At 33.1% G+C, this 9,303-nt stretch overlaps 1 pseudogene; it reads left to right on the top strand.

The window, feature by feature from the left end:
- Nucleotides 1–432: 432 nt before the first annotated feature.
- Nucleotides 433–8,101, top strand: LOC140835683 (G-type lectin S-receptor-like serine/threonine-protein kinase At4g27290; annotated as a pseudogene).
- The last annotated feature ends 1,202 nt before the right edge of the window (nucleotides 8,102–9,303 follow it).

The following is a 9,303-nucleotide window of genomic DNA, read 5'->3' as shown; positions in this document are numbered from 1 at the left end:
TTAATATATTCGCTATATGTTGTGAATGAGTGTTACAACACATGCATATAACAGTTAAATCTAAGGCAAAAACTTGTGTGAGACGGTCTCACGGGATCGTATTTGTGAGACGAGTCTCTTATTTGGGTCATCCATTAAAAAGTATTATTTTTTATGCTAAAAGTATTACTTTTATTGTGAACATGAGTATGGTTGACCCATTTCATAGATTAGTATCCGTGAAACAGTTTCACATGAGACTCCTTCTAAATCTAATACATATAATTGTAGTATTTTTGTAATTTTATGTTAAAAAAATACTTCCGATGATATAATTCAATTTTTCAAAAAGTTATAATTTCAGAAGAATAAGAATAATAAAATCATCAAAATAATAATAATAACAATGTCTTAAATTTTCACTTGCCTGTTTGTCGTCCAGCCCCAAAATCTGACTTTTCAAGGAGCTCTGTCACATTACGATGCCAATTATTTAATTGGTTGACTGATAAATACTGAACAAAGACTTCCCAGTCTCCAGCTTTCTCCAAATTTAAAATTTTTAGTGATGCTTTTGCAATAAACCCATGATTTTATTTTGCAATGGAGGGTCACCTAGCTTTTCTACATTTGAGATTTCGGTTGCAATGAATTTTCTTGAAAAAATGGCCATTTTGAGGCTTCAAGAATCTAATTCTCCGATCTTGCTTGTGTAGGATTAATTTGCAGTAGCTTCGTGATTCTCTCGCTTTATAAATGGCATTTGCGAGGAGGTTCCGTTGGTTCTTATATATCATATCCATCTCCGGTTCCTTTTGCATCGAATCGGACACCATTTTATCGGGGCAATCCCTGTTTCCAAACCAGACCATAATCTCCAAAGGAAAGAAGTTTGAACTGGGATTCTTCTCTCCTGTTAATTCTACCAACTCTTACATCGGTATATGGTACAAAAATATACCAGCTCGAACTATTGTTTGGGTTGCGAATAGGAACGACCCTATCCCTTCTGCCGACCGTAATGGTTCGCGACTCGAATTGTCCGAAGGAGGATTGTTCCTTAGCTTCAACTCTAAAGTTCTTGAAGTAGCCAGGATTTCAAATGCTACAGACGCAGTGCTTTTCGACACTGCGAATTTGGGAAATTTAGGGAAGAAGGGATCCAAAAGTGATTTATTTAAAAAAAAGGATCCATGAGTCAATTTACGTAAATGTCCTTATGTTTAAACATAAATATATTATTAAATTTGATTTAGAAACCCTTAACACTGTATTCATTCTCATTTCAGTCGACTCCAAATCTAAATCTATTTTCCGTCGACTTCTTCTCAAAACAATTTATCTTTCATATTTATTTCGATTTATTGTGATTAGTCAATTTACTTAAAAAAAAAAATCAATCCAGACTTAAAATCGACCACAATATTGGTCGACCAGACTTCTAAGTAAAGCAATTGGTCGTCGACCAACCAGTTTTGGTCTTGGTCGTCCATTGGTTGGTCGACCAAGACCAAAATTTTGGTCTTGGTCGTCATTGGGTCTTGGTCGACCAAGATTTGATATTAGTCGACCCAAAATGTTGGGTCGAAACCCAAATTAGCGACGGATTATATTAAATTGTCGCTATTAGTGACGGTTTTAAAAAAGTCGTCGGTAATCCGTCGCTAAATAAATCAGCGACAGTTTTTATAAATCGTCGCTATTAGCGACGGTTAAAATAAACCGTATTCAATAGCGACGGTTTAACACAATCCGTCGCTACAAAATCGGCGACAGCTTTAAAACAGTCGCTAATTAGCGACAGTTAAATTCAAACCGTCGCTCATTTCTGGGTCTGACCGGTCAACCTTGTTGCTTTTGGTTCGATCAAGGTTGCTTTTGGGTCAACAACACATGAATCCATATATTTGACAAATATGACCGATAATTACTTAATTTTGACGGATAATTACACAATTTTTACCAATGTTGCATGTTTTTAACATATGAAACATATAATTTCACAAATATGTTCTATAATGTTAAATGTTTTGACATATGAGTCACAATTCCACAACTATGTTAAATGTGTTTTGACATATGAGTCACAATTTCATAATTATCTTAGATGTTTTAACATATTAATCACAATTTCATAATTATTTTACATGTTTTAATATATGAATCACAATTTCACAACTATATTACATGTTTTAACATATGAATCATGATTTCACAATTATGTTTTAAGATATGAATCATAATTTCACAAATTTCACAATTATGTTACATATTTTAACATATGAATCACGATTTCACAACTATGCTACATGTTTTAACATATGAATCACAATTTCACAACCAACTATGTTACATGTTGTTTTAACATATGAATAACAATTTCACAATTATGTTATATGTTTTAACATATGAATCACAATTTCAAAACCAACTATGTTACATGTTGTTTTGACCAATGTTGCATATTTTTAAAATAATTTCACAAGTATATTCTATAATGTTACATGTTATGACATATGAGTCACAATTTCACAACAATGTTACATGTGTTTTGACATATAAGTCACAATTAGGTTATATATTTTCACATATGAATCACAATTATGTTATATGTTTTAACATATTAATCATAATTTCACAACTATATTATATGGTTTAACATATGAATCACAATTTCACAACCAACTATGTTACATGTTGTTTTAACATATGAATCACAATTTCACAATTATGTTATATAATATTATATGTTTTAACATATGAATCACATATTTAACTGGGTCGACACAATTTCACAATTATGTTATATGTTTTACCATATGAATCACAATTTCACGACTATGTTACATGTTTTAACATATGAATCAGTGTTTTAACATATGAATCAGAATTTCACAACTATGTTACATGTTTTAACATATGAATCATAATTTCACAAATTTCACAATTATGTTATATGTTTTAACATATGAATCACAATTTCACAACTTATTCCATGTTTTAACATATGAATTACAATTTCACAATTATGTTATATGTTTTAACATATGAATCACAATTTCATAACTTTGTTGCATGTTTTAACATATGAATGTTATATGTTTGAATATATAAATCACAATTACATAATCACAAGTTTAGTATGTTCTATGATGTAATATGTTTTAACTTATTATGTTACATGTTTTGACATATAAATCTCACAACTATGTTACTATTTTAACATATGAATACAATTTCAATTGAATTACATGTTTTAACATAAAAATCACAATTATATGTTATCACAATTTCAATTGAATTATATATTTTAACATATGGATCATAATTTCACAACTAATTTACTTAAGTCGACCAAGATCAAATCTTGGTCGATCAAAAATGTTGGGTCGAACAAAGCTTGGTCGACCAAGCCTTAGGCTTGGTCCACCCATTTTGGGTAGACCAATTTCTTTGGTCCACCCATTTAGGTAGACCAAAGAAATAATAGCTTTGGTCGACCAAAGCAGGTAGACCAATATTTCTTTGGTCTACCTTCATTGGTCTACCCAAAATGGGTAGACCCTTTGGTCGACCAAAGAATTGCTTTGGTCGACCAAACCAATTATTTGGTCGACCAAAGCTTGGATAGACCAAAGCTTTGGTCGACCCCAATGCTCAAAGCTGGGTCGACTCAAGCAATTTTTGCTTTCTTGGTCGACCAAAGCAATTTGGGTAGACCAAATTTTTGGTCTACACATAGCTTTGGTCGACCAAAATTTTGTTTTTGTATCTGACTCGTAAATTTTAATTAAAGTAAGATGTGTGTCGACCGAGAAGAAGAGAATTAATTAAGTTAAAAAATTTAATTACAGTTAATATAATAATCAAAAGTCAACTCCTTGTTTCTTAAAAAAAAAGTTAGAGTCCTTATTTTTTAAATACTTTCTTTCTCTCTCCTACTTTTTTAATTGGCCCCTGGGAATTTTGTGTTAAGAAATGGCTCGAAGTCGCCCCTTTGGTGGAGCTCAAGTCATCCCACGGATACTTGGCTTCCGCGTGGAACGGTTGGATTCAGTGGCTCAACGGAAATAAAACTTTTTTCATGGAGGAATTTGAGCGATCCTGCTCAAGGGAATTACTCATTAGGTGTGAAAAGGAATGGTCGTGCCGAACTGTTTATATGGCTTAAGGTCATCTCCAAACCATATCCTCTATTTTTCATCCTCTATCCTCTAAAATAGAGATTCATGATCTCTATTTTCAAAAACCTTCTCCAACCCATATCCTCAAAATATTACCAAATACTCTATTTTTTTAATTTATTTCATTTTCAACCCATTTCCTTTAAATATTAAGAAATACTCTATTTTTTAATTTATTTCATTTTCAACCCATATCTTATAAATTTTACCAAATATTTCATTTCTCTAATTTATTTCATTTTCAAATACACACATATATATAATTAATTAATTTCATAATGTATTATTTAACTAAACTTAATTAATTCGCTAAACATAACACAACTACATGTGTATTCGACTCGTTTATTTAAAACAATACATTATTTGTCATCAAATTGCAAACAAAAGACAACATTCATCAAACAGACATAAAATATAAATCAAGACAAACATAAACGACACATGATTTAAAGAACAACACACAAATTGACCATTAAAAATACTAAGAATGTGTTTATCTTTATTGTTGTGTGTGTGTGTGTGTGTTTTTTTTTTTTTGTGATATGTTTATCTTTATTGTGGTGTGTGTTTCTTTATTGTCTACTTTATTATGTCTACAAATATTGAATGTTTATCAAGTTAAGTTAAATCGATAATAAATGTTTGTAGTAAATTATGTTATGTAATTTTTTTGTCATTATATTGTTCATTAATTCTATTTTGTGACTATTATAAATTGTAAATTATAAATAATTCATGCAAAAAAATAAAACAATTAAAATAAATTTTCCAGAATTAAATAATTCGAAATATAAAATATAAAACTGGACAAAAAAATTATTTAAAATTAAAAACATTTAAAAAATTCGAAATTAAAAAGTAGCCAAAAAAATATTTAACATTAAAAATAAATAAAAAAATTCGAAATTATTAAAAAATTGGCCAAAAAATTTGATAAAACTACAAGGAATTATATTGCAATTTTCATAATAGCAATTCTGTAATTAACCCATCCTCCATTTGCATCCTCCATTTGAATAGTTATCCTCCATTTTTAGAGGATTACTATTCCTTACTCTAAAATGGAGTAGAGAAATAAAGATCGGTTGGAGGAGAATGCCATTCTCTATTACTGAAGGAATACTCCATTTTGGAGTTGGGTTGGAGATGCTCTAATAGCCACCAACAATGGAGAAGTGGAACTTATGAAGATAGGAGACATGGTTTGTTCTTCGACAACTCGGGCAGCCTCTCTTCTTTTTCATTCAATAATGCCTCGTACTTTGTTTATGCTGAATATAATGTAACAACAATGTCTAGGATTGTGCTCGAATTATATGGGATCTTGACAAAATGGTCATGGTCTGAGGCCGATCAAGAGTGGATTATAGACTGGAGGCAACCTTCTGAACAATGCAATATTTACAGATACTGTGGGGCTAACACAATTTGTGATTCAAATAATGCTCCACCTTGTGCCTGTTTGCCTGAGTTTGTGCCTAAGTTCCCAGGAGATTGGCATCTCAATGATTTTTCCAGTGGATGTGTCAGAGAAAATCGCTCCCGGTGTCATAAAGGGAACTCTGAGTTTGTGAATTTAACCAATACTAGACTGCCTGCAAATCCTAAGTTACTGGGAGTTGGAAGTTCTGATATATGTGAGTTCGCTTGCTCTAAGGATTGCTCATGCAGCGCTTATGCTTTCAGCGGCATAGGTGGCTGCTCCTTATATATTGGGGATATTTTAGATCTGGGACAAAGCAGGATCAATGGTACTGGTCGTGATCTCCACATCAGAACGAATTCTGCCAAAACTCGGGGAGAAGGTACGAGAATTGTGACTGCATAGGATTCTCTGGGTTGTCTTAGACTCTGTAACTTTTCTGTTCTTCCAGGAAACGGGAAAGGTAGAAATCTAGCTTATGCATTCTCCGCGGTCACACTTACGATCGGGGTTGGTGCTTTCATCTTTTTCTTGCGTCTCAGGTTCAAACGAAAAGGTATACTATCTATTAGATTGTAGTGTATGATCAAGGCCTGTAATTGATTCATTGGTCTTAACCTGTTTCTAATGTACATCTTTTTCCCATGTCTCGAGCATATGAGAAAACATTTCAAAATCTTCTTCTACTTGATCTGAATTCCACTGGACCAACTAAAAATCAGCGCACTGCAGTCGAAAATCGTCATGGAGAATCAGATAATAGAGATTATGAATTGCCAGTATTTAGTTTTACAAGCATTATAGCAGCGACTGATAAATTTTCTGCCCGAAACAGGCTTGGGGAAGGTGGCTTTGGACCTGTTTACAAGGTAATGCTTCTTACTATGTAAAGGTGCTTCTGCTGCGTAAGATGCGAAGGACGAGAGGCAAACTGTCTGCTCGAACTGTCATACGGCACTTCAGCCGGAGAAGTGAGCACATTTTCATCTTTGTTTACACAGGGAGAGTTGGCTAATGGACAATTTGTAGCAGTGAAAAGGCTTTCCAAAATGTCCGGACAAGGACTCGAGGAATTTAGAAACGAGACGGAGCTAATTGCAAAGCTTCAGCACAGAAATCTTGTGAGAATATTGGGATGCTGTATTCAAGAAGATGAAAAGATATTAGTCTACGAATACATGCCGAACAAAAGCCTGGATTCTTTCCTTTTCAGTTTGAATCTCACAATTCTTCGTCCTGTTCCACTAGCACATATCCTTTACAAGTTTTTCTTTGTTATCTTTGTTCTGTTAACACAAACAACTCTTCGATTCGCAGATCCTACGAAGAAAGAGTTGCTGGACTGGAGCAGACGTGTTCAGATCATAGATGGTATTGCCCAAGGGCTTCTCTATCTCCATCAGTACTCCCGGCTACGAATAGTTCACAGAGATTAAAAGCTGGTAACATCCTACTTGATGGAGATATGAAACCAAAGATTTCTGATTTTGGGATGGCGAGAATTTTTGGAGGGAATGATTCACAAGCAAACACTAAACGAATCGTCGGTACTTAGTAAGTGAAACTGATATAATGTCATTACAAGAATTCACATTCATCGAGTCCGCTGCAAGAGCTACAAACTGATGACATATTTTTCGTTAAAAACCAGTGGTTACATGTCCCCGGAGTATGTATCGGGAGGGAACTTTTCGATCAAGTCTGATGTGTTTGCATTCGGAGTTTTGTTGCTTGAGATTCTGAGTGGAAGGAAAAGTAATGGGTTTTACGATTCCGACAGTTTTAGCCTTCTTGACCATGTGAGTTCTTGATTTCAATTCAAGACCCTTCACCATATCTTTACTTGAACTTCTAAAAAACAAAATGCTTTCCCCGTTTTAGCATTAAACTGTCTGGTTTCAGGCTTGGAAGCTTTGGCGAAACAACAAAACAACCGAGCTGCTCGATCCCGTTTTAGAAGTTTCATCGTCTTCCTCTTTCGTTCCATCGAGATACATTCATGTAGGGCTGTTATGTGTTCAAGAAAGTCCGGACGAAAGGCCTACAATGTTGGAAGTCGTCGCCATGTTAAGTAACGAACAAACGGCCCTAGCATCATCCCAGCATCCTGCTTTTGCTGCAAGGAGCACTTGTTTTACAGCAACTCCAGGTAACCAAAAAGTGGTTCGTTCGATCCTACCTGTGGGGCAGTGCCCCACAAGATTTAGATGGTCCAGATTTAGCCACATTTGTGATTTAAAAAAAAAAAATAGTGGATCTCGTATACTTATGATTAAATCTGGACCCTTGATCTACATATGGGACACTGCCCCCCATGTACGGTGAATTCCCCAAAAAGTTGAAATCCACTCTGCGAATGAGATGACAGTTTCATTGATGGGACCTCGTTGAGATTTTGCTAAGAATGGATCGAAGAATTCAAAATTTTAATATATATTCAAATGTATTTTTGTAAATCAGATAAAAAATATCATAAACTTCAAATATCATCTTCAATATTTATATAAAGTTCTACGTTAGTTACGATGGATTTAAGTTCACAAGATAATATATGCGTTTAAAATTCTTCTATTTTGCATCAAAATCGTGTTAATAAGTTGAGAAGGTCTCTCGTGAGACGATCTCGCGAATCTTTGTCTGTGAGACAGGTCAACCCTACCGATATTCACAATAAAAAATAATATTCTTAGCATAAAAAGTAATAATTTTTCATGGATGATCAAAATAAGATTTTCGTCTCACAAAATATGATCCGTAAGACCGTTTAACACAAGTTTTTGCCTAATAAATATGATATAGATTTATGATTTCATATATTGTTTCATTATTAACAATAAAAATCTAATCAAAATCAATAGATTTCAAATTCATCTGTCCAAATGTGACAAGATTTTGAGACGGCCTCGAAAATTTTCTTGATCGTCTTTCATCTGAACAAATATGAATATAATTTTGAACTACAATTCATCGCACCTACTTGTCAAGTAATGCATGGTGATCGTCTTATTTAATATACACAAAAAAATTTATGAGAAAAAAGCTCACCCAACTACTAACACTAGATTTTATTTTGATTTACTTTTAACAAATTTAAAACTATAACAGTAGCATAAATTTGTAGTGCAAAGCTTCACTAACAAAACAGAATGATTCGAACCTCTTATAGTAGAACAAATACTGATGTGTGACATCAATTATAGTGGAAAATTTCAATTTAAAAAGAACTAAAAATTTAGTCAAAATCGTGCAATTTCTCAGGATATGGTTTGGACTGATGATATTTTGTCACATTGTTCTGAATTTACATAACTTTCGAACCTAAATTGAACTGAATTATGAAGTGAAAATGTTTATAATTGTTTTAGGGATCGTGTATGTGTATCAGATCAAAGTATTAGGTTTTAGGTTTTTGTAATATAATATATATATATATATATATATATATATATATATATATATATATATATATATATAATTTGTCAAAAACTTGTGTTAGACGCAGGACGTATCCACACATGGGCTCTCATGAGCTGTAGCCCAGCCCAAATTTTTTTTTTTTTTTACTACCCATTTAAAAGTTTATTAACACATCCTAACACTATCCTTTTTAGCCCACCTCAACTCGACATCTCCTATCATTTTTTTACTACCCATGTAAAATATTTTTCTCTTTTTGAAGGTATCTATGTGCTGTTGTGTTGAGGCCTCCCAAAT

Source organism: Primulina eburnea, chromosome 7 (assembly GCF_022965805.1).
Source record: "Primulina eburnea isolate SZY01 chromosome 7, ASM2296580v1, whole genome shotgun sequence".
NCBI classification, from domain to species: Eukaryota; Viridiplantae; Streptophyta; class Magnoliopsida; order Lamiales; family Gesneriaceae; genus Primulina; species Primulina eburnea.
The sequence above is the reverse complement of the archived record's forward strand: the minus strand, read 5'-3'. Positions and strand labels throughout refer to the sequence as shown.